At 34.1% G+C, this 19,116-nt stretch overlaps 3 long non-coding RNA genes across 11 annotated transcripts; all 3 read right to left on the reverse strand.

Moving 5' to 3' along the window:
• Positions 1–3,115: 3,115 nt before the first annotated feature.
• On the reverse strand, positions 3,116–18,740 carry LOC114281538 (uncharacterized). Of its 3 annotated transcripts, none has more exons than XR_003635943.2 (4): positions 18,504–18,740; positions 4,559–4,702; positions 4,147–4,256; positions 3,116–3,507 (listed from the first exon to the last, which is right to left on the reverse strand). It is a non-coding gene; the product is annotated as an uncharacterized LOC114281538 (long non-coding RNA). The 3 variants fall into 3 exon arrangements; XR_014342265.1 differs by having other exon boundaries at positions 4,559–4,733; XR_003635942.2 differs by lacking the exon at positions 4,559–4,702.
• LOC145801668 (uncharacterized) lies at positions 5,610–8,874 on the reverse strand. The gene is made up of 4 exons (XR_014343303.1): positions 8,646–8,874; positions 6,847–7,033; positions 6,704–6,755; positions 5,610–5,773 (listed from the first exon to the last, which is right to left on the reverse strand). It is a non-coding gene; the product is annotated as an uncharacterized LOC145801668 (long non-coding RNA).
• Positions 8,942–15,711, reverse strand: LOC114310187 (uncharacterized). Of its 7 annotated transcripts, none has more exons than XR_014343304.1 (10): positions 15,441–15,711; positions 12,944–13,029; positions 12,506–12,757; positions 11,976–12,221; positions 11,725–11,798; positions 11,455–11,509; positions 10,838–10,909; positions 10,675–10,750; positions 9,936–10,032; positions 8,942–9,000 (listed from the first exon to the last, which is right to left on the reverse strand). It is a non-coding gene; the product is annotated as an uncharacterized LOC114310187 (long non-coding RNA). The 7 variants fall into 7 exon arrangements; XR_014343305.1 differs by having other exon boundaries at positions 11,455–11,570; XR_014343307.1 differs by lacking the exon at positions 11,976–12,221.
• Positions 18,741–19,116: the final 376 nt, after the last annotated feature.

A 19,116-nucleotide genomic window follows, 5' to 3' on the forward strand; every position in this document is an offset into this window, starting at 1 on the left:
ATGCCATATCCTTTTGGCCGGCTGACCATCCTTTTGGCTAGTCGGCCATGTTTAGCGTACCAGATATTTTGCAGCAGCCAGCTATTTCCATGCACAAGATTTGGCTAGCTGCTCACTTTTGAAGACATTTACGTTGGAAGGTAAGGGAAAGTCTATAAAAAACAACATATTTCCTCTAAATTTAGGGTTAGAGAATTATTTGATAAGCCTAGAAGTTCCCTCAAAGCAACCATACACCCTCTTGAATATAGATACACCATTGGAGCTCAAACTTGAAGCTTTTTTGCTGAAGTTTTGAGCCTAATTTCAGATACTTGAGAGTGCTTAGATTGAAGCTTGTGAATCAAAAAGTTCTCCATCTTTTCAAGAGATTGATCTTTGAACTCTTTTCATTGTCTTTTCCTTTATCCTCTTGTTCTTCATTCTTCATTTTAATAATGATTTTCAGAGTATTTTAGGCTTTAAAGTGTGATTTAAACCTTGTTGAAGTGGAAGAGTTAGCCACCCTTCCATAGGCTTTTTCTCTAGTGTTACTTTCTTGTTGTTCTTTATGTTTTTGCTTCTCTTCTTTCATTTTCAGCACTATTTTAGTTAGATTTTGATTAAATATGAACTGTATATATGTGTTTAAAACTTATATAGATAGTTTGATTCTTGTCTCATATCTCTATTCTTGGAAGGTATTGCAAAGCTTTCTTCTAGTTCCTTCTTTGTAGCATGGAAATGGATATTTCATCTATATTCCACGAGTAGGAAGATGAGCTTTCACTCATCTCTCCATAGCTTTCATTTCTTACTTTTACTTAGTTTAGTTTTGTTTTTGCTTCAAAGCTATATGAGAGCTCTTTTATCAAGACCATTAGAGACTCTCTTCTAGTTCATTTGAATCATGGAAATAGAGGTTTCAATCCTTCTTCCATGAGTAGAAGAAGAGTCTCTTTGGTTTTCTTAATGATAAAACCTCTTGTGCATAAGCTTTGCCTGCAAGAATGGCTCCTTCTAAACCTATTCTCTCTAAGCTTAAGTATTCACTTGCTCTTGTTTTCCATAAGATTCAGTGAGTTTTGGCCATATCTTTGATTGTATGTTTCATAATTAGTTTTATTTAGCTTTGAATCCATTAATTGCCATCTTGTTGCTTCACTAATCATCATTTAAATACCCTAGGGATGTTTGATGATTTTTGAAGCAAACCAACTCTCTCTTTAAGAATTTTTCATGATAGGAGAGAGAACGAAGGATGAACATCTTTTGGAAACCCCCTGTTTTGCTCTATTTTAGTTCTGATTGCAGCATATCTTCCCCCAAACTAGATAGTCGGTCGACTAGAGCTACGTATGGTCGACCAATTCTCAGGGCAGGTTGACCCCTTTATTTTGTATGACTGTGGTGTTTTTTTCAGTGAAACAGAGCAGATCCTAAGTCCCAAAACAGAGACATTTTCAGGCTGTGAACAGAGCAGCTTCTGGTAATGAGCAGTGGAGGTTTCCGGAGGATGTTCTTGCTCGTGTGCATGTGATTCCCCGCCTCTCATTAGATTAGTAGCTTTGATTTTTGTATTTTGTAATAATTAGTTAGTAATTAATTAATTAGTTTATTCATTTGGTGTTGTAATAATTAGTTAATTAGGACGTTCAGACCCTCTTGTGCGAGGGCAAATTTGTAATATATGATGTATGTTTTCCAACCCCCATTTCTTTCTCCTTTTTATTTACATGCTTATTGTGGTTGTATATCATATCATGTTCGTTCCATATCATTACCATGCTTTGTATTCATTTTTGCATACATTAAATTCGGCTCATCATACATAATGCTCTTACCAATTCCTAAATGATTACGTGCGCTACCTCATGCTTTGAGTTGTTTCATATGTTATATTAGTAGCCGAATTTAGTAGTTGCATTTTGTATGTGTTGCATTAGTCATGTACATTGTTAGGGTCATGCATTTTTCTACTTATTTTCTTTTCTTTGACTTGCCTCGGAGTACTAGGTGAGCATTTTTTTCTTTAGCATATTACATTTGTGCATGTGTTTCCATATCAAGTATACTACCATGAGGTTTCGTGCTTATTTGAATTACCTCTTTGAATGCCTGTGGATGAAGACTATTTCGCTTAAGTTGGAATGACTTTGATTATTGTACACATGAGCTAGCTTTTCTTTTAAGTTGCACATATTCAAAACTCTTTCAAAAAATACATGAAATCAAAGCATTCTAAAGTAAATGACGCAGTGTATACTTGTTTACTTCACATAGTAATGTTAGTATATTAATAATCAGAACATGAGCATATAATGTCCATAAAATTCACATCATGAGCCGATCTTTGATTTGGTGAGTCGAGTGCTCAATTCATGACCTTTCCCTCTCATATCTAAGTTCTCGAGCCGAGATACTTTGGTTATGACGGACATGTGGCCTTTGGCACGAGTCACGGGTTTCCTAAATTTTTTCAAAATATTTAGGTGACGACTCTGAAATCTAGCAATGCAGTCCATTTTTGACATCTTTGATGATTAATGGATTTTCTAGGATTTGTCAGATTTGGACTCTCATTCATTTTTTCTATTTCATATTGCAATTGTGGAACCAGATTCAGAACCACGGTAGTCTAAACTGTAGGACTATCGTAGTCGACGAAACTAAGCCCCTCCGAGGAGCATGAAAAACCAGCTACAGCCATGTATACCCATGCCACGATAGATACTAGTGACACTTCAATGACACTTGCAAGTGCCAATACACCATGAAGGCTAAAAGCTTTTATTGACACTTCAAAGTCAAGTTAGACACTATTCATGACACTACCAAACACCATTAAACATGACTTACAATCAAAAAAATGCCACTATATACATTTTTAATGGCACTTCTTATGCCACCACAATTGATATTATTTATGGACAATTGAGTGCCATCTTAGACATTATTTATGACACTTTTATACATACATTAGTGGCATTTCCACGTGCCACTAGGTTTTTCACTAGTGACATTTAGAAATGTCAGCTTATCTTATTTGTTGGTACTCATATGCCACATTTAGTGGCGTTTATGGCTGCCATTAAAAATTTAAAAATAAACAAAAAAAAATTAATTGCATCAAAAATTCCATTAATCATTCTCTTATATAAGCTAAAAATTTATAATTTCATCCGTATAATACAAATATAACATTCATGACACTAACAAACTACAATAAAAATAATATCTAACTCAAAAATATTTCAAACCGAAAATATTCCAACTGCTTCAAATAATATATCAAGATGCACTATCTTTTATCTTCAATGACGGTTAAAACACCAATCCCATTTGATTTTTTTTTTTTAAAAGGAAAATGCTAAAAATGCTGATTTCCTCACAATGGCTTCGAGTTTTGCTACAATGCTCCCTGAAGAGCTCCATGATTCATCATACCTCCCAACATGTAAACATATCCACTGGTGTTTCTATTCTTGTAATCATAGTTTGTTGAATTCCTTTTCAAGAGCTTCAAACCTATCAAGTTCATTAAAATATTCGCAAGTAATGGAAGACCGGAGCAATTGACTTGTTTATGTTAAATAAAAATAAATAAATAATAATAATTGGAAATTGACTAAGTAAAGAGAAACAAATACCTTAAAAGCCTTTAATAATTTCAAAAGTGCACTATGGGCAATAGTTCCAAGATGGTCAATGAATTATTCTTTGATTATTCTAATACCCTTATTCTTGCAAAACCAGATAAATTCGTTTCAAATAGTTATTTTCATTATCCAAGAAGGTTTAAAACAAAAAATAAGATCACCATGCATTACAAATACGGTCCCCTTGTTTGATGTGAATTTCTTGTTCCCAAGCATCTACAAATAAAGATCACTTCTACTACAAAAAGCTAATTGGTTGAGAGTATCTATAGAATTCACTTCCATTCCCCAAGAAGTAACGAAATAGAAAATAGAATCACCATACATAATAGTGAAGTGTAAAGAAAGGTTTTTGGGGCAAAAGAAAATTTTATTAATAAGTAATATAGGGGTTCCAACTTGGAAACAAACTTTTAAAAAGCAAAATTATAAGAAACCATTACAAAACTTTCTTAATACCTCTAAATTACTAGATCTCAAAACCAAATTACAATTTATACTCCCTTACCTGATCTATGCAAGTAATGAAGTTGTTAATTGAGTACTCCTTTATCTCCTTATAGGCCTACACCTGGTGCATTGTTCTCACTACGATAATGTCTATAACTTTCTTCCTTTCTGCAATTTGATTGTTAGAAATAGAGTTATTGTGCTGAATCAAAAGACTGATTAAAACTGCAAAGAATAATGACTCCCAGATTAATTTCTTCAATCCATTCATTTTAAATCAAAATCACCATCTCATTAACCTTTTCAAATCAATAGGATATACTAACAATAAACCCGCCATTTTAAACAAAAAAACTCCAAACCTTCATGAAATGGACATAAGCTATTTTTAGTAATCAACAAATCACTAGTAACAAACAACTTGAGCTTTAGGTGGAATGAAGGATTTCCAAACTAGTTTGTATACTCACTTTGAGAGACCATATGAAGCTTGATGACGATTACAAATGAAGCTACACAATATTGACCATTAAATTCCCAAGTCCATAACATTTTATCCTTTGCCTCAAATTTGGGACAAAAATAAAAAAGTAATGTCCTCGTCATCTTGTTCCCTTTCACAAATAAAAAGATCCCCTCAAAATTCTAATCTCCAAACCCAACCATCATAACCATGAAGATGCTTGCAAGAATATAATAATTTAATTAGGAAAACAAAACCTGAATTTATAAATGACGAAAAATAAATCAAGGGATCTAGACATGTTGTTACACTACAAGAATTAACACTTTTGGCAACAAAAAAATTGGTCGCTAAAAGTCTATTTTTGGTCGGCAAAAGTTATCCGCGACCAATTTTTTTTGTCGCTAGTTTGGTCGCCAATTGAGGGTCAGCAAAAGTAATTCGCGACCAAAATTTTCGTTGGTCGGGAAAAGTTGCATTTGCCGACTAAATTTCTGGTCGCTAAATATTTATTTACTGCGACTAATTCATTTTGTCGCTAAAATACTTTGGTCGCGAAAAGTAATTTTTTCCCGACCAAATATCTTAGTCGCCAATTGACACATTTCGCGACTAAAAAGTTTGGTCGCCAATTATCACATTCAACGACCAAAAAGTTTGATCGCCAATTGTGACATTCCACGACCAAAAAATTTGGTCGCCATTTGTTACTTTTCGCAACCAAAACTTTTGGTCGGCAAAAGTGAGTTTCCACGACCAAGAGCTGTTTTGGTCAGCAATAGATGCATTTTTTGCGACCAAAACTCTTGGTCGGCAATTGTCATTTTTTGCAAAAAAAAATTATTTATTTGTCGCGACTAATAAATTGGTCGCCAAAGTAAGAAAACAATACACCTATAATTCCTAATAATTCATTCAATCCATAATAAATCTATAATTTTAAAGTATCATTCAAATCAACTGAATCATTAACATTCGACACAATACATAATTCATAAACATTCGACACAATACAACTATTCTAAGTTTTCATTCACAAGTCACATCCATCTATATTAACAATTTCTATTTGTTATCCATGCGCAGCTATCAACAAATAAAACTACTAATATTTGTTATCCATACACATCCATCAAAAAATATTTAATCCTCCAAAAAATGCTTATACTGCCAAGTAGTCTTGTACAATTTAGCTTCGTGCACGAGATCATCCATCATCCATCTATACCAAAGAAAATGAGAAATAATGTTAGGTTTGTTTTTAATGAAAATATTTGAAATGGGTAATTAAATTATCAATTTCAGAGAATCGCAAGTTCAAATCAAAATTTCTAACTCATTTGCAGGTAATTAAATTATCAATTTCAGAGTATAAGCTGCTAATTACAAATTTGAAATGGGTATTAACAGATTGGACAATGAGACTCATGTTTACACAGAGAAAAGTGCAAGGTTCATATATGGTCATGGCAAACACAATCAAGCTTGACAAGCACAGACAGACATAGAAGACTACTACAATGTTGAAAACAATCTTCCTCTTATTTATGGTTTTCTCTGTTTTTTCGTTTCGTTTCTTTTCTTTTCTTTTTCTTTGTTTATGGTTTATTTGTTTCTCCTTATGTAGTTACTTCAAAGGAATGATCCTGAAAAGTTTGTGAACCTCAGAATCGACCCTCCTAAGGGTGTTCTATGCTATGGTCCACCTGGTACCGGTAAGACACTTTTAGCTAGAGCTGTGGCTAATAGAACTGATGCGTGTTTCATCCGTGTTATTGGAAGTGAACTTGTTAAGAAATGTGTTGGGGAGGGTGCCCGTCTGGTTCGTGAACTATTTCAGATGGCACGTTCCAAAAAAGCTTGTATCGTGTTTTTTGATAAACTAGATGCCATAAGAGGTGCACGTTTTGATGATGGTGTGGGTGGAGACAATGAGGTTCAGTGCACTATGCTTGAAATTGTGAATCAGCTTGATGGATTTGATCTTTAGATATCTCTGTAAATCTCAAGCTCGAGGTTCAGTGCACATATATACAGACATCACTCAACAACCCCGCTTTCTTTGTTTATGTGCATAATTTTTTTTAATGTTTTCCCCAAAGCAATGTATTTAAATGACTTAAAATGATAAAGGACAATAACAAAAACTTACCAAGAACACCATTCATTGGGGTTCTGATCTCATGGGACACAGTAGCAAGGAACTACAGAGGATTGAAATTCAATTAGAACCATGTAGACATATTAGGTGAAGCTTAACAAAATGTCAATACATGAACTACAACTATCAAATACCTGTGATTTAGCAACATCAGCTGCCTCTGCTCGTTTCTTCAGCTCCATCATCTCATGGTAATCATCCTCAACTTTGGCTATATGATTCACTGGTACGTTGATTATATGCCCAAGAAGCAATGCAATTACGAGGATACCAATTGAAATCATCATCGCAAACCATGGCCATGGTGGTTTTTGTTTGAATCTGCTTCAAGAACAAACTTAGTTGTAAGTCCATTTTATCACTTTGAATCTCAATCTAAGAACTCGCATTGACCCCTCTAAAATACACAGTAACGAACAAAAATTGTGTAAATTTCTAATTTCACAATATAGACCACCAGTTTGCTCCAAAAACAAGCATCCAAACAGATCAGGATGACCATCCAGACAGATCAGGATGATTGACAGATCAGGAAAAAGCCAGATAGAGCTGGAGCACACACTGAAGCCAGACAGATCCATCTGCTGCCCATCTAGACAGATCAGGATGATCTTTATGAAGCCAGACAGATCATGCAGACCACCAAAGGAAAAGAAAGAATAAAAAAGAAGAAATAGAGAGGGGCAAACCCACACTGCTGCCACAGTGTTACACAGCAACAGAGCACAATGCACCAATCTGCTGCTGATGAAGACAGCAGCCAACTAGCAAGATAGATAAAGAAGAGTATGACAAATCAAAGTGGTCGGCAATTGTGTAAATTCTTATAGTGGATTAAAAGGATTAAAATAGCAAGATAGATAAAGAAGAAGAAAGGAATCGCTCATAAAACGAGGCATTCCACCTAGATTTCCGTAGGCATCACACCTAGGATTAGATATCTGTTTTCGATAAATAAACCTAGGCTTTAAAATTGCTTCAAAAATTTTGAACTCAAGTTTAACTTCCTGTTTGGAAACTAAGAGTTTGACCCTTTAAACGTATCTAAAAACCAAATAAGACTCATAAATAAATAAATAAAATAAAAAATAAAAAATTGAAAACCAACTAAGACTTACGATAAAAATAATAATAAAACAAACTGAAAACAAAGATGGAAAAAGGAGAGCTTGAGAATTGTAACTTGATTTTATTTGGTTCACGTACTTACTATGAGGGTGATGAATAAAAAATATTAAGCAACCAAATGATATGGATCCAAATGATAGTTGACTTCTAGTCCATTCATGGTCTAGATCAATGATCACATGAAATCCAATTAAACAATATTGCAAGGTCATGATGAATGAGATGGTCTTCAGTGCACCAGCCCAGGATGTGCTGCTGGTTCCAACAACAGTAAAAATAAAGAAGATCTCATCAAAAATTAAAATTAAATCCACGAAGGACACGCGCAATCATAGGTTGTCAAGACTGTGTTTGCATAGGTTTGGAACATCGCATGGTGTATTTACACCAATGTTTGGACAAAACTGGCAATCCCTTCTTTCTTTCTTTCTTTTTTTTTTTTGGGTACAAACTGGCAATCCCTTCAACACCATCCATATGAGTAATTAAGCCTAATGGTGCATCAAATTAGTTCTAGGCATTTCAATATCCAAAAATAAAATGCTACAACTATTCAAGAGACTCTCAGATGACAAACACTGATTAGAGACAGAATATCTGTACTGGCTTTATAATGCACTATGGCCTTTAATTTTTTGGTGTGGCACAAAGAGGTTGGCAACTTAGTTCCATAAAAACAATAGTACCTTTGGGCCTCAAACTAACGTGTTTTGGGAAAGCTTACTTTGAATTATATATGTACACACAGATTATATAACCAGAATATAAGCAAAAAGAAGGAAAGAAAGCTATACAAATTACTTACTAGGATTAAGCGAAATAGCTGATATTATGGGGCCATAAACACCTCTCCTAGGAATACGTGTAGTCCCTTTGCCAGCCCAATAAAATCAGATTTCCAAAATATTATCTATCACGCTGGTATTGAATTGTTCTATCACTGGCTTTAGAGCCCCACCAGCCACACCTTCAATATTGAAATCCTTCAATGTTGATCAACATGCTGTTCCAAGAGACAAGAGACCCAAGTCCTAGAATCCTTCAATATTGAACTTAAGTTAGTACCAAAAGGGTAATATAGAAGAAACAATTGACATATCAAACTATACCATAAAATAACTGAACATGAGAGATGGCCTCAGCTCCAATTGATATTTAACCTGCAATTCCAGAGTTTGCTCATCAAGAGAGGACTTCAAGGTCTGAACATGAGCCCATTTAATATGCATGCCTATCTTAGTACATATATATAGCATTTAGAATGTGGCCTCATTGGAGTATGAGCCAAAATATCATTAACTAAATTTCTCTCTAAAAATTGGTCTCTAGAATACACTCCCATGCTCAACAATTGCTGAGCATTATTCATTTAAATGCACATTTTGATTGTAGAGAAGCCATTGACAAAATCAAAATTGGATGACAACATTCAATACTTTCTATGCTATCCAATGACATAACTGCAACCTATAAAGAGTATTCCAGGAAGAGAAGCAAAGAGAATGTACAAATGAATAACGACTTGGCTAAAAGGTGATCAAAAAGAAAATAGACTTATAATTCAAATGTCATCATAACAAATTAACAATCATTATCTTCATTGCCACCAATCATTGTCAATTCCTTCTTTCCTATCCACAATGCAAATCTTGATTAGCCTTCCTAGTCTACTGTTTACAACAAATTCAGACTGCTAGCAAAAGCAATCCAACTCCCTTTGATTCTTGCTACATGAAAAGAACATTGATGTTAAAATGATATTGAAAAGAACATTATTACTCCTGCTCTACCAGAAGCAATCCAATGTAAGTTGATGTTAAAATGATATTGAAAAGAACATTATTACTCCTGCTCTACCAGAAGCAATCCAACTCCTTTTGATTCTTGCTACATGTATGGAATATATTAAGAAGTGAACATGAAAATTATTTAATAATGTTTTTGACCATGGAAAAGATTAGGAGTGACTCACCAACACCCTTACAAACACCCGATATTTATGCATATGCTCAAAGCATAGAATAATAATAATAATAATAATAATAATAATAATAATAATAATAAATAAAACATTTAAACAGTAGGAGACACTAACCTTCACCAAGAGCTTGCATTCCAAATTGTTTGGTATTGGACGCCTGTGATCCATTGTCCGCTACAATAGGAGATTCTTGAGATTTTACAAAAGATGCCTATTGACATGAATTATGGTGTTTAAATAGAGTTTCCATCTTGTAGAACAAGGGAAAATTTAAAGCAGTTCAAAAAATGGTAGATGTGCTGAATTAAAGATCTTTCTCCCAAAATATGATTTTCCACACACTAGACTAGAGCCACAATTATGATTTTCTTCTTCCTTTCTCCCAAAAGAAGGCATAACTACCGAATCCAAAAGAAAGTGTGAGCCAATTTGCATGTCAGGTATATAAGGTTATCATTCATATACCAGCATCTAAATTGATTGAAATGTGAATCAAATGAGCTAATGAGCATATGGCTCATCCCCACTAAATGGCAGTTATAGTAGTACCTGATTTCCAAACATAGCACATCACCATAAAATTTTCCACACACTATTTAGGTTATTGAAAGTAACCAAATTACAGGCATTTAGAAATTATGATGGGTTTTATATATGGATAGGGAATAGAAAACAGGTTTCTTTTGGGCCAAACATTTAAATGGTCTTCCCAAATGTCAATACATTGTCTGTGTCTGTGCTTCTGGCAGAAAAGGGAGACTGAGGGTTGGATTTATTAAATGCAGGAGAACTAGGAAGAAAAGTTTGTGGAGACAAGAACCAAATTAGAGCACTTGGAAGACTGGATGAAAACCTGGAGTGCAGAATGGATCGTAAACACTGTATAGGGCCACCAATGAGTCCATATCCAGGAAAATCCATTGCCAACACTGTATACTCAATTCAAAAAATTTAATGGGTATTCACAGCTAGCATCTTATTATGATTTTAATTGGGTATGTGATAGAAATACTCACAATATCTCCAAAGTCTGCAGTAGTCCTAGCGTTGAAGGAATCTTGCCACTGAGTTCATTGTTATTAAAAACCCTGCTCAAATTAATTCACAAAATTAATTAAAGCCAGTCAAGGCTATATAGCTTACAAGCTATTCACAAAATTAAAGCCATTTCTTATTTTTGGGATGGTGATAACAAATTCTATTCTAAATTAAAGTGTGATCTTTGGGAGTGTGATTAAAAAGGGTCTTTTAATCACATCTTTTAAGTGTCATTAAAAAATGATTTCATCACATCTTTTAAGTGTGATTAAAAACATCAAAAAATGAGTTACGTAGATAGAAGATAAGAAAATGACAAAGGAAAGCAAAAAAATAATTGAAAATTATAGTACTAAAGTACGCCATCTCATATAAAGAGAAAAAAAGCTAGAGGGGGAAACAAAGCAAACTAAAGGCAAAACCACATCATCCCACCAAAAAATAATGATTAGTGCGACTCAAGATATTGACTTTTGCGGTATCTGTTCATCAAGAGACAAAGGGAACTCTAATCACATGGCATGCAAAAGACATCACAAATACATGGAACTTGAGGCACGCAAGAGCATGAGGTGCAGTGTAGTAAGAAACTAACCTGACAATTTCCATCTCCATGAACCATAAACTCCACCAACTCATATAACTGCAATCTGAAGAAGAACAGACATCTCCAGCATCAAAAACTATATATATGAAATAAAAATCCCACAGCTGCAAAAAAAAATAAAATATAATAATAATAATAATAAAAATAAGTAAATAAATAAATAAAGGAAGGCAAAAGAGACAAAGATGCATATATCTTTTCTTCTCTGGACGAGGGGAAGGGGAGCTTTTGTCCAGTCCTAAAACAATAGCTGAATACCTGTCCAATAATCTTTGATGGTCTAAAGTTGCTTCATCAACAGAAGGTATTTCTCCATTAGTTCTAACGACATGCTGCACAAATACAGCAACATAATAGTGAGTTAATTTATAACAAGTCATCACTAAACCATAGCAGATAGAAGCACATATGACAAATATGTGGAGAATGTCTAAATCAACCTGATAGCATTAGATATTGTTGTATTTCTTTATGTAGAATGGAGCTGTTTACTGTTTTTGTGTTGGTACCTCAAATATGGAACTGGTTAGGCTAAACTCTGGTGGTCTGTCTACACATTCTACTGGAGTGTCATGTGATCTGCTGTGTAAATCTATCCAGGTGCCGTGTCCGCCTGCTGTTAATGTCTATAAATTCTGGTTTGTGTTGTGTTTGCTTTAGTTTAGCTGCTATGAATAGCTGCCCAGGTGCTGTGTGGGAGTGTGTCTTTGCCTTGCTGCTGTTGATTCTGCCTTGCTGCTGCTAGCTCTGTTTTGCTGCCGAGTGTTTTAATGGTTATGGAAATTGTGATGTCAAGTACACGTAAAACTCTATAGTGCAACTCATAAACTAATAATGGGGCATTTAGTTATTATTTAACACAATAGTCTATGGCTGCTATCCTGACTTGTAGAAACACTAACTTAAAATATTTGAAGTCTCCAATGTATTTTTTCCACCATCAGATCTATATATAGCTAAAACTTGAAATATGCTTCATATCAAGCACTATAATACACTGTCTACATGAAGAGATTGGCTAGAGAGAGATAATGAAAACCTTAAAATTAGGAGCATTTCTTCTTATATTGATCACATTTCTTGTCACATATTTCTTCTTCAACTCTTTGATCTTGCTTCCATGTTCTCAACTCAAAGTTCTGTGGCTGCTATCAGAAGGTGGGCTGAAGACCAACATGGATCCAATTTGCTTGTGCCTAAGCTATAATGGTTTAATGTTGCCCCTTCCAAAACCCAGTTTTTTGGCTGGTTCGCTTGGTAATGGAGGGTGAAAACAGCCGTCTCTTCATCTCTTGCATCAATAGAAAAAGAATAACCACTTCGATTGTTACTAGTATAAATGTTTGGATTACCATATCGATATGACACATACATAGAATCAATAAATCCAAAGCCAGATATTTTACAGTCATAAAACCAAATATACATAGAATCAATAAATCCAAAATGAAATCTCGAAGTAGAATCCTAAACTTACTTGTAGAATCCTAAAACATCCTCATGCTTCAGTAACTTCTTTAATGATTGATAGACCCATACAGAACGGAACCCTTCAGTTCTAGTCTATAAATATCCAAAGATAGAGGCAGTTAGGAAAATATAATAGTAATGTATAAAAATAGTAGATGTCAAGAAATGTGATCAATATAAGAAGAAATGCTAGGGATGTCAAGAAATGCATGATGCTGGTCATGGTTGGAATGTTGGCAGTGGTGATGGCAACATTGATGGGAGTGAGGGTGGTGGTAAGTAAATTGCAAAAATTGTAACACCCATGGCAGCATGAGTGTTGGTGGCAGTGCCTATAGTTACAATCCTTCTAGTGGCAATGACACCTTTCTTTTTCTTTTCTTTTTTCCATTACTACACAGCAGTCCAATTATCAATCGAAGAATCGGTGAGTTAAATCTATTCACTGGGATTTATGTATCGTCATTATATCTAGAATACAATTCTCAGATTTATGATGGAATTCCAAATCAAAACCACAAGCAATGGTTACTAAAAGGCCCCAAATCCAATTCCACCCCCAACTACTTGATCAAAGAGAAGCCTACAAGCAAGGTTTTAAAAAGCGGCCGCAACCGTTACGTAACGCCGTTACGTAACGGTTTTGGCAGTTACCGCCACCCGTTACGGCCGCTTTTGCAGTGTGATTGAGATTCACAGGTGTGTCGGCCGTAGCGGCTTCCGTAGCGGCCGTAACGGTGCCGTAACAGCCGTAACGGCCTGTTACGCACCGTTACGTAACGGTTCCAAACTGTTTCTTTCGAAAAAAACACACAAAAAAAAGCTAAAAATGGGGGAAGAGAGGTAGAAAGAAGAGGGAAGATAAAGAGAGAAAATGAAGGAGTAAGAGATAGAGAAAGAGAAGAGGGAAGATGAAAAACATGTTATTGATTTGTTGAAGCTGTAAGACCTATGCTATTCTATTCAACTGCTATCACTCAATCATTTTGTTTGTGTGCGTCTATTTATATATTGTTTGAAAATAATAATGATAAGTATGGTCATTATCTATTTGGCTTGGTAAAAATATGTATATATATATATATTTAGGCTCTTATTTATTCTCTTACTTTTGTTATTGTTTATCTTATATATAATAGTTAGTGATTGATTTTTTGTATAATATAAAGTCATTAATTATTAAAATAAAATATAAAAAACTCAGTTTATAGTGATTTAAAAATATAAAATATATTGGATCATACTTAAAAATTTGTAAAAATTGATCAATATTTATTTTTAACCTAATAAATATGATCATGGGAAAAAAATGTGTATCGGTAAGTTTTTTTCAAATTGTGCAAAAAATAAAAAAATTCACGGTTCCGGTTACCGCAACCGTTACACTACGGCCTTTACACCCCGCAACCGCAACCGCGCCACCGCCACCGTTACGGCGACCGCAACCGCTTTTCAGAACCTTGCCTACAAGGCATTGACTAGGTCATTGCAAGCCTCGATAAGGAACATTATTGTAATTTTGTAACCAACTTACATGAAATGCAAACTCACCATTCCAACTTCAAGTGGTAGAAAAGTTAAGACACCTTCGGAATGGCTTTCTTTGCAGGGGCAAAAGGGAATGGTTTAACTATTGCTTGGTAAGTAGAAGAGCACAATTTTAAAAGTATCTAAAAGGAGGTCCAGACTCTGAAGATTTTATCAAGGGTTTCGAGGGGGAAAAAGTTCTGGAGATTCATTTCTTAGTAATAGAGAAAAAAAAGTAACAGTGGATAGTAAAAAGAAGCCAGATAGCTAGTGAGAAAGAATCATCATGGCATGTTAAGTTGAATTTCAATGAGGTGACTGTTAGCTCAGCTCAAGATTGTAGATCCAAGAAGAGCAATGTGAGCAATCCAAAGCAGGCATACAGTCGTTTCCAATGAGTGGAACTATCAGTTTCATTTTGTTATTAGAGATGGAGACCCATTCATGGGGATCCAAATTGATCAGTCAGCACTCAGCACCCGCCCAAAAAAGAAGCCTTAATTGAAGAATATTTATTCAAGGTTCAAGAAAGGTGCTCTAGTTTCAAGGGTATACTGACAGCTATTTTGTTTGATTAATAGTATGCATCCCATGGACAACCTATTAGGTAAGCTTGATGCACTGTAGAAATGATGAATCAGCAAATCAAGCATATTACCCTTTCATCTCTTCCACAGGCGTTTAGGAAACATGGAGGATTTCAAAACCGGCATCAGCAACAGCACATTTCATATATAAATAATAATTAAAAAGAAAATTATGCCCTCTCTGAAATTTTGTTCAATTTTATATTAATGGAATAAGTTTCTACATCGATTAATTAATTAAGTTGAACTCTTTCTGTTTCTGGCCTAAAGCTAAAGAATAAAGAATGTCAAGAGAAAGGAAAAAAAGTTCTGCTTAGTGTTCAATACGAATTGTTAATTACTATAAATATGAGAACAACTAAGAATTCCATAAGAAACAAAAATATTTACTTCTCTAACAGCACATGCATGGTCTTCCTCATCTTTGTTCTTTTTCCCACGGGGAAAACTCCAGCTTGTTCCCTTCCATCCTTTCACTAGCAAGCACTGCAGATTGCACAAATTTAGCATATAGGTAACAAGTTAAAACAGTTGCAGATTGAAAATGAAAACACATACAACATATTGAATAACATTTTCATGACATATAGTTTAAGTTTTACAATGGAATTAACATAACACTTCTAATGATGTTAATACCCAACAAAAATGCCACCTACAACATTTTGAATTGAATAATGTGTAAATTCTTTTCGGAGACATCACTAGTCGAAAATCAGGTGCATTTTGGGGTCCATACTAGTCGAAAAGTGTAGTATATTTTTGTCTTCATCTTCAGAATCCTCTACCTTTCAACACCCATGTTTTAATTTGCTATCTCGGAGACATCACAAATGAGTTGGACACACCCATGTTTTAATCTACTATCCCGGAGACATCACAAATGAGTTGGACACAACAAGTAATTTGAGCGCGACTCATATTTGATACATTAAGAGCATATTTAAATGAGCAAATTATAATATAGAAATAAAATTATTAAATTATAGGACTCACATTTTAGTATTTGATTTCAATTTCTATTATTTGAATTAGATTCCGATGAAAATTTCATTCAATAAAGTTGACAATTTTTTAATCATACAATTAATAACACAAGAGAATGTCCCACTGTAAAGTTGATTTATTAGGTTGAAAGTTAAAGTTGATTTATTAGGTTGAAAGTTAAGATATAATGTCCCACTGTAAAGCACCATAAGAGAACAAATGTAGACAGCACAGAGAACAATTCCACTGTCATTGTTTCTATATAATGGGTTAGGCTTGTGGCTTAGAATTTTGAGAAGCCTAACAGACATTTTATCAAACAGTTTGAAGGCAAGAAAAAAAAAACAAAAAACAAAAAACACAAATCCTTTGTTATTAAAGTTTTGCTTTTAAAAAATTGTACATACGCAATCAATTTAAGTTGGGGCTTTTAAAAAACTGTACATATTCAGTAAAAAAATGGTTTAAAATCACCTTCTGATCGTCCAAGAAGACCGAGATGCTAATCTTTTAAGCGAGTTCGACGCATCAAGTTTGTCTAGGATGTGAGTGAAGAAGATCAGGACGGGAGAGTGGATTCCCATATCTCTATCCTCATCTGATTGTTTGAGATAGAGTGAGGGTGAGAGTGAAAGATCAATCGATTGATCATGAGAACAAGAACATGACAACAAAAGCATGAGAATGCAACTGAGAGAGAGGGACAGTTGACTGTTGGTGACAAAGTTCAGAGATCGTGAGAGTTGAGAAGAAGAGGCACTGTGAATTTGTTACAGATTGCCGATTGATGAAGGGCAAGTGGAGAAGAGATGGACTGTTGCACTCAAAAAATTTTCAGACAGAGAGAGAGTAAGAGCGGGAGATATTTTATATGGATGGTTATTGGATCAGCTGTAAAATGATCTTACTTTGCGTATACGGACACATTTCAGAGTCTCCTTATGGCGAGTGTGGTCTGAGGATATGAGGATGAACGAGAGATCAATGTGGTCGTAGGTCGAGTGTGGTCTGAGGATCTGTGTGAGAGAAAGACAGAAGGGAATGGCGAATTTCAAATTCCCGCCCCACGTTTCAAATAACCCCCAAATTTTTTGCGACCAAAAGACTAAATTAGTCGCAGAAAAAGGATGTTTCGCCGACAAACGTTTTTAGTCGCCAAATCTCAATCAACAGCGACTAAAATAATAGTCGCTAAAAGTACTAATTTGGCGACTAATTTTTTTTGGTCGCCAAAATGTGACCTTCTGCGACCAAATTTATAGTTGGTCGCCAAAAGCATATCACTTTCTGCGACCAACTCATTTTTGGTCGCCAAAATATGACCTTCTGCGACCAACTCATTTTGGTCGCCAAAAATAATGATTATTCGCGACTAATTAATATTTTGGTCGGCAAACGTCATTTTTTTGCGACCAAAATTTTTTTGGTCGGCAAAAGTGGTCGCCAAATGTGTAAATTCTTGTAGTGTTATTTTAAAAAAAATTCTAAATATAGAGGGAAGCTTGAAAGTAAAAACAAAGTGCCTAATGCATAATGAAACTTAGCTGTACAAGCAACACAAGCATATCATCACCTAACTAGTTCTTGAGGGAAAAAAAATTCAGTACCTGCTTGAACTATAGTTAGTTCCAACATTTAAACTTTTAACGCTAAAAGAAGCACCAAAACTGTGTTTCTCACCCTTATCTAAAAATATACTACATCAGCTAATTTATTCCATTTAAAAAAATTAAGAAGTCACCGCGCATGGGAAATGACATAAACTACATTCACACATATATGTCTCATATGTCTGCAACTCTTTTAGGCAATTTATCAAACACGTAAAGGCCAATTGAAACCCAAACTAAGCAAAAGGGTACATTTATCAACAAATGTATAAAAATTAAAAAAGAAAAATGAAATTAAGATTGTACGCATAAAGGAAAAAATTCTAATCAGATTCAAACATTTGATTTCTTTCTGAATTTCTCAATTTTAACCAAACTCTAAACAAAATTTAAAATAAAAAATTAGGGTTTGTAAATTTTAAGGTTCCTGTTAATGCAATAGCACTATTTTAATAGCAATTCAAATGTTGTTCCTTTGTAACTAGTTTAAAATAAAAGATCCATAATATTATGAAGATTCTAATATTTAACAATGATGGTGGAGGGTACAAATGAATTCCAATATACATCCATTTTAAATATATAGACAAGTGGTGCTATTTACGAATCATTATGACATTTAAACAAACACTTGCAAGGCATTATATAAAATTATAACATAAATACAATAATAGTAAATCACAATTAACCCTTGATATTAAAAGATGAAAATTAATAAATTCATGGGTTAGAAGATTATATTTTCAAATTGTATCAAGTTTTATACCTAAAACATGAACATCATAAATAAGAGACAAATATGGAGGTATTGTGTGTGTTTGCTTGTGGGTGTGAGTGAGAAAGAGAGAAAGAATACCTAATGAATTCAGTAGATTGTAGACGATGAAAACATTGCAAATTTGTGGTGTAGATGGTAGATAAAGATGAAAAATGATAAAGCCTTTGCTTCATTATTTTGCTCCCGCATCTTTATCCCATCAAAATTAATTTTGCTTCACCAATTTCAGTGGATTGGGTCTCTACTCTAGCTTCTTTTACTCTTAACTCGTGGATTGGGTCTCTAACCTCAGTATTTTGCTTTCCCCTATTTCCTTATTTCTTTTGTTAAAAAAAATTAATATCAATTTTGTACCTTACATTTTTAAATTAGGTCAATTTTTACCTTTAATTTTAGATTATGTGTCAATTTGGTCTAATTGATAATACCGTTTATATTTTTGAAAAAAAATGATCACTGAATTGGTTGAGATTAACTCATCGTGTTAAGCAAATTTATAATTTAGCCTAAAAAAGAATGACATATGTCATTTATATGCATATATTTTTTTTTATTAAAATTTATTAACAATTATAAGCAACGGGAATAAATTGTGATAAATCTGTAAATTCGGAGTTAAAATCAAGTCAATTGAAATTATAACGACTAAAATGATACAAAGACTAAATCATGTCCCCTGAAGTTTCCAATT

Source organism: Camellia sinensis, chromosome 10 (assembly GCF_055761805.1).
Source record: "Camellia sinensis isolate YWXY chromosome 10, ASM5576180v1, whole genome shotgun sequence".
Lineage (NCBI taxonomy): Eukaryota > Viridiplantae > Streptophyta > Magnoliopsida > Ericales > Theaceae > Camellia > Camellia sinensis.